Below are 7,764 nucleotides of genomic sequence, written 5' to 3'. Positions count from 1 at the left end.
TTAAACCTACTGCTTCTAATGGACATCGTTTCATTCTTGTTGCTATTGATAACTTTACAAAGTGGGTAGAGGCAGCCTCATTTGCTTCTGTCACCAAGAATGTGGTGGCACGGTTCATCAAGAATAGTCTTATTTGTCGGTATGGCATCCCCGAAAGAATTATCACTGATAATGGTACTAATTTGAACAACAATATGATTACTGAACTCTGCACGCAGTTCAAAATAAAACACCATAACTCTTCTCCGTACCGGCTAAAGATGAATGGCGTCATAGAAGCTGCTAATAAGAATATTAAGAAGATCATACAAAAGATGACAGTAACATACAAAGACTGGCATGAAATGTTACCCTTTGCTCTTCATGGTTATCGCACTTCAGTGCGCACTTCGACAGGGGCAACTCCTTTCTCTTTAGTCTACGGAATGGAAGCCATTTTACCAGTGGAAGTTCAGATTCCCTCTCTAAGAATTATGAAAGATGCAGGCTTAGATGAAGATGAATGGATTCAGACTCGACTCGATCAGATAAATTTGATTGATGAAAAGAGACTTGCGGCTGTTTGTCATGGGCAGATATATCAGAAGCGCATGACCCAGGCGTTTAATAAAAAAGTCAAGAGGCAGGTATATCAAATTGGCGACTTGGTAATAAAGCGTATCATTCTACCACAAGGTGATTCTAGAGGCAAATGGACTCCCACATACGAAGGGCCATTTGTAGTTAAGAAGGTATTCTCTGGTGGAGCCATGATGCTTGCTACAATGGATGGCGAAGACTTCCCACATCCCGTGAACGCAGACATAGTTAAAAAATACTACGCATAAAAGAGACCCGCTAGGTCGACGTATCTAGGCAAAAGTAAAGGCATCCCGGCGAACCAAAAGGGTTCGGGCAAAAATTTGGGATAAACATATAAAAATGTACACCCGGCAAGTCGAAAACCTGAAAAGGCGGCTTGGGCAAAAAAGGGTATCCTGGTGGACTGAAAACCTGAAAAGGCGGTCCAGGCAAAAATTAGGGATTAAAGCGTATGACTATGTCCCGTTCTCGGTCAGCTTCACCCAAGTCAAATGGACTGAACAAGCCAATCACTTCTATCTGACAGCAGGAGATGAGAGGCTTGAAGACATAATGACAGTAGTGGAATTAAAATCAATAGGACTTTTTCTTCATAGATTTTTCTTTGTTTTCTTGACAATTTCCTCTTACTAGGATTTCTGTCTCCTTGTACTCAAATTGCCTATTTATAGGCCCTCTTTCAAAATCAATACAATTTTATTTCCAAAAAGATGCTTTTGTATTACTTTCTCTGTTTTGTTTGCATAAACGTCCATTGATTTAATTCGAATTAATATATGCATTTGAACATGATTGATGTTTACCGAAAATACATGCATAAAATAGAAATAACAGTTACTAAAAGACTTTAGGGTCGAGGATAAAGTCTAACCATGCTTTCCGATGAATCCGGTCGCTAATCCTATTTGTCATACGGTGAACTGGACTTTTTGTGTTTTTTATCGCAATGTCGCGGTTAGCAAGAGTCGCCACCGACTTTTCTTTTATCCAATAAGGAAAGGTGGAAAAGAACAGGAAAGACCTTAATTTAGATTTTGGGTTCGGGAGGTACATTATACAAAGGGAAGGTGTTAGCACCCTTTGTATCCATGGTTATCCATGGGCTCTTAATTGCTCGATCACTTATATTATTTTTGAAAAGAAGAAAAAAAAAAGTGTTTGTGAATTGTTTAGAAAAATTGTTTTGAAAAGAGAATTTAACTTTGTAATGATTCTTGTATGAATGTATACAAAGTGATTATCTCGTTTAGTTTTGAAAATTGTTTAGAAAAATATAACTCGGTAATGATTCTAGTATGAATGTATACCAAGTGGTGATTTTCTGAAGGTATTTTGAAAGGTGTGAGGTGTGAAAAAAATGTTTTAGGTTGTGAGCCAGCAATTAAGAGTTATACCGACCCAAGGTCTTTATGAGTATTTCCTATCCTTATGAGGGTAAAACTGTCCTTATTATTGAGAAATAAGTAGTTTTATCCTTTGGATGTAAAAGGGTCATCGTAGGGTCATCGATTGGTCATTGAAGGCAACAGTTACGAGGATACCTTAGCATTCGAAGGGACTATCATCTTTTAACCGTAGGCAACATCGGAGGGTCATCGAGGGACAAAGTTGTATATTCGAAGGCAACATCCGAGGGACTATAATTTATTTTATGATGATTTAACCGAAGGGTCTTTGCTAAGGGTATCCCCACGTTCGCGGGACATGACCGTAATATCGTAATCGTAAGGCAACAAAGAGAGGTCCAAGATCACTTATTCAAAGGCAAAGTTTTACAATTAATTATGTAATTAGGATGAAACTCCACATTAAAATTATTAAAAATAATATATTAAAAAATTAATACATTAGAAATTAATACATTAAAAATTAATTTAGGGTGAAACTCCACAAGGGTATCCCACAAATAAAGTGGAATACCTAGCCAATAACCTTTTCCTGGGATATGTGAACCTTTACGAAACTCAAAAAAAAGAAACATGTCAGAACACCAAATCAGGGTGCAATCGAAGATTACACCGGAGAAATATCACAACAATAAATAGGATAGGATGAATAATGCATGGCTATGATAAAACATAAAAAAAAACAGAATAGAAAAGTCAGCTACTGTCTCGTTCGCCTCTGCCTCGCCTAGCGAAGGCCAGGCGAATACTCGCCCCAGGCTCGCCTAGCGAGGTGCTAGCGAGCGGCCACGGATTTTGAATTTGAAAACAGCCCCATGTTAGGAACTTTGAATTTTATGGCATTTTATCACAGGAATAACATGGTCAAACATTCAGGGTATTCAGGCATATTTAAATTCCCATACGAAAGCAAATTATATATCAACATTTAATCATGATGCATTATATATGTAGATATGGCCAATTGAAAGTATAAACAATAGAGATACGCAAACCTGTTTGCCAATTCAAGGTTGAAGGGATTGACCACTTGTAGTATCGGAATAAGTTAGGCAGCGGGAATTGGACGGCGATGGCTTCGGTGCAGATGGGCTGCCTTCAGGGTTTCTTTACTCTGAAATCTCCGGGTAGGCAGAGTTCCTATGCCAAAACTTCTATTCGTTCTTCTCTGTTCTCCTCCTCTTTTTTTTTCAGTGAATCTCCCAGTGTAACTCCAAGTGTAACTCCCCTACTGAAACTTCAGTATTTATAGACTAATTTCGTGGGTAATGGGCTTGGAATGAGGGAGACCCAAGTCCAAAATAATTTGTTATATTTTATTTATTTATTTATTTTAATTATTTAATTAATTAAAAAAAAATTCTCTTTTTTTTTTTTTTTTTTTTTTTCGTTTCTCGTTTTTTTTTTGGGCTCAGAATGAAGCCCGAAATTTTTGTTGTCTGTCAGCTTCGCTAGGCGAGCGCGTAGCGAACAGGCCAGTTTGGGCCATTTTCTGGATTGGGCCATCCGTGAGCTGGGCCTTTGTTTCTTCAAGATCAGTGTTATATATGAGTCGGAATGCCTTGCAAAATGTCTTGAAATATTAATGGGCAAATTTTGGGGTATGACAGCTGCCCCTGTTCAATATTCTTGGACCGAGAGAGTTAGAATGGTGTATACGCCATTCGTGGTCTGGAGGTGGAAGATTATTGAACACTAGAATGCCCCAAAAATTTGCACTTGAGAATCGACAGTTGGTCTTGATGGAGATGGGCTTAAAGATGCCATCCGGGAGGTTTGATGACGAAAGCTTCAGATCGCGCCGTATATTAGGCCAATTTGAAGACATGGGTGCCACACTGGGTCGTACGTTAGACCGTATAATGAGTCATCCATTAGGCTGCCGACTTCGCTGGGGAGTCGGAGTGTGTCATATGCTGTTGGGGATAAAGGATCAGAATGGACCATACGCTAGATCGTATCTGAGTTGCAGAATGAGCCGTACGTTAGGCTGAATCTGATGACGAAAGGGGTAGTCGTACGTTAGACTACACTTCAGAAATGTACCGTATGTTAGGTAGGATCTGATGATGAAAGGGGTAGTCGTACGTTAGACTACACTTCAGAAATGTACCGTATGTTAGGTAGCATCTGAGGGGATGGACATCCGAACGGGTCGTACGTTAGACCGTCGCAGAATGAGTCGTCTGTTAGGCCGCATCTGATGATGAAAGCGGTAGTCGTACGCCAGACTACACTTCAGAAATGTACCGTACGTTAGGTAGCATCTGAGGGTTGTAAGATCCAAACGGGTCGTACGTTAGACCGCGTTGGGGTTGTTTGAAGTTCAGAATGGATCGTACGTTAGATCGTATCCGAGTTGTAGAATGAGCCGTCCGTTAGGCTGCATCTGAAAAAGAAAGTAGTCGTACGCTAGACTACACCCCTGAATGTACCGTACGCTAGGCAGCATCTGAGGATTTGAAGGTCCAAATGGGTCGTACGTTAGACCGCATTGGAGTTGCTGAAGAAGTCATATGTTGGGCTGAATCAGAATGAACCGTACGTTAGGCTGTATCTGATAACCTGTATATGTTGTACTTGCAATAAATGTCTGGGATGGGCTTTGAGATGCCATCGTTAGGAGGATATCGAAGTGTTGTCAGAATGAATGTTCCCATGAACTGTATTTGAAATATGTATCTGAATCTTGAATGTGATTGATAAAGGTGTCTGTCTGAATGAACCTTCTACTTTGACTATATCAGGAGGATAATTAACCTGCAAAGAAAAAGTTAGCTTCATGCTATGTCATGATGCATGAGATGTTTCGTGTTATGCTAAAATAAATGTGAATGTTGTATGCATGCGTATGCTGTGAAAGGATGTAATGAATGAGTTATGCGTATGAGAAGTTCTGCTTGGGGACTCTACTGGGGAAAATAAATCCCCATCTACTGATTTGAGACATTTGTGTCGATGACCCTTTCTCGGCTGGGGATGCTTGATTTCTGTCTGATGGTGGAAATATTCAACAGAGCCTGGCTGGGGATGGATGAGATGATCAATCTGTCTGGTGACGCCGACCTCTGTTGGGGAGTAACTGGCTGTGCCTGGGGATACTGCCATTTTCTGAGGAAAAAAAAAAGGCTTGCTGGGGAAGAGAATTGGTAGCGGATTCATTGGAAGCATGATTAGACCTTTTCCTTGATCCTGAAGTCGGGTAGTAATTGCTATTGCTATTCTATGCATGTATTTTTGGTAAACATCAGTCATATTCAAATGCACATATTAATTCAAATTAAATCAATGGACATTTACGCAACCAAAACAGAAAAGTAAAAACAAAAGCATCTTTTTTTGAAAGAGGGTTGTATTGATTTTGAAAGGAGGCCTATAAACAGGCAATTTGTGTACAAGGAGACAGAAATCCTAGTAAGAGGAAATTGTCGAAAACAAAGAGAAAGCTATGTGGAAGAAGTCCTATTGATTTTAAGCCTACTACTGTCATTATGTCTTCGAGCATCTCATCCCTTGCTGTCGGATAGAAGTGATTGGCTTGGTCAGTCCCTCGAACTTGGATGAAAGTTGACTGAGAACGGGACATAGTCATACGCTTTAATCCCTAATTTTTGCCTGGACCGCCTTTTCAGGTTTTCAGTCCACCAGGATACCCTTTTTGCCCAAGCCGCCTTTTCAGGTTTTCGACTTGCCGGGTGTACATTTTTTTTTATATATCCCTAATTTTTGCCCGAACCCTTTTGGTTCGCCGGGATGCCCTTACTTTTGCCTAGATACGTCGATCTAGCGGGTCTCTTTTATGCGTAGTATTTTTTAACTATGTCCGCGTTCACGGGATGTGGGAAGTCTTCACCATCCATTGTAGCGAGTATCATGGCTCCACCTGAGAATACCTTCTTAACTACAAATGGCCCTTCGTATGTGGGAGTCCATTTGCCTCTGGGGTCAGTTTGTGGTAGGATGATGCGTTTGATTACCAAGTCGCCAATTTGATACACTTGTCTCTTGACCTTTTTGTTGAATGCCCTGGTCATGCGCTTCTGATATATCTGCCCGTGACATACAGCCGCAAGTCTCTTCTCATCCATCAAATTTATCTGATCGAGTCGAGTCTGAATCCATTCGTCCTCGTCTAAGCCCGCCTCTTTCATGATCCTTAGAGAGGGAATCTGAACTTCCACTGGTAAAACGGCTTCCATTCCGTAGACTAAAGAGAAAGGAGTTGCCCCTGTCGAAGTTCGCACGGAAGTACGATAACCATGAAGAGCAAATGGTAACATCTCATGCCAGTCTTTGTATGTTACCGTCATCTTTTGTATAATCTTCTTAATATTCTTATTAGCCGCTTCTACAGCGCCGTTCATCTTTGGCCGGTACGGAGAAGAGTTATGGTGTTTTATTTTGAACTGCGTGCAGAGTTCAGTAATCATCTTGTTGTTCAAATTAGTGCCATTGTCAGTGATAATTCTCTCAGGGACGCCGTATCGGCAGATGAGGCTGTTCTTGATGAATCGTGCCACCACATTCTTAGTAACAGAAGCAAATGAGGCTGCCTCCACCCACTTTGTGAAGTAATCAATAGCAACAAGGATGAAACGATGTCCATTAGAGGCGGTAGGTTTAATCTCGCCAATCATATCAATGCCCCACATTGCAAAGGGCCACGGCGCGGTCAACACGTTTAATGGAGCAGGAGGCACATGTACTTTATCCGCATAGATCTGGCACTTATGACAAGTTCTGGAGTGATGGTGGCAATCAGTTTCCATGGTAGACCAATAATACCCTGACCTCAGAATCTTCTTGGCCATTGTATGTCCACTAGAATGAGTCCCAAAGATACCGTCGTGCATGTCTTCCATAATCTTCTCTGATTCCTTTCTATCCACACAGCGAAGCAAAGTCGAATCATGGTTACGTTTGTACAATATTCCATTACTCAAAAAGAATTTAGCGGAGAACTTCCTCAGAAATTTCCTGTCATTGATGGATGTCCCTTCAGGGTATTCTTGAGCTTCTAAATATCTTTTTATCTCGTGGTACCAAGGCTTCTCTTCTACTTCATCAGCGTTAAGTTCATAACAATATGCTGGTTCGTCTAGTCGTTCAATGGTAATCCGGGGAGCTTCATTGTCCCATCTGACTCTGAACATAGATGACATGGTAGCTAATGCGTCTGCCAACTGGTTCTCCTCTCGTGGAATATGTTCGAATGTGATCTCTTCAAAGTATGGGATTAATGTCAACACCCGTTCTCGATAAGGGATGAGATTCGGATGTTTAGTGTCCCATTCTCCTTTGACCTGACTGATTACCAAGGCTGAGTCTCCGTACACCTTCAAGAACTTGATTCTTAGGTCTATAGCAGCTCTGAGTCCCAAAATACACGCTTCATACTCAGCCATATTGTTGGTGCACTCAAAACATAGTCTAGCGGTGAAAGGCGTATGGCCACCCTTGGGGGAAATGATCACGACGCCAATACCGTTGCCCAATGCGTTAGACGATCCATCAAAAACCATAGTCCATCGGGATCCCACTTCGGGTCCTTCCTCTGGTCCAGGTTCTTCATAATCAGTAACAAGCATGACATCCTCATCTGGGAACTCAAAATTCATAGACTGATAATCATTCACGGCCTGATGAGCCAAATGATCAGCTAGCACGCTTCCTTTGATTGCTTTTTGGGTGGTATACTGGATATCATACTCTGTTAAAATCATCTGCCATCTTGCTATTCTTCCGGAGAGGGCGGGTTTCTCAAATATGTATTTGA

Source organism: Lathyrus oleraceus, chromosome 1 (assembly GCF_024323335.1).
Source record: "Lathyrus oleraceus cultivar Zhongwan6 chromosome 1, CAAS_Psat_ZW6_1.0, whole genome shotgun sequence".
Taxonomy (NCBI): domain Eukaryota; kingdom Viridiplantae; phylum Streptophyta; class Magnoliopsida; order Fabales; family Fabaceae; genus Lathyrus; species Lathyrus oleraceus.
This window is presented reverse-complemented; position numbering follows the sequence as displayed.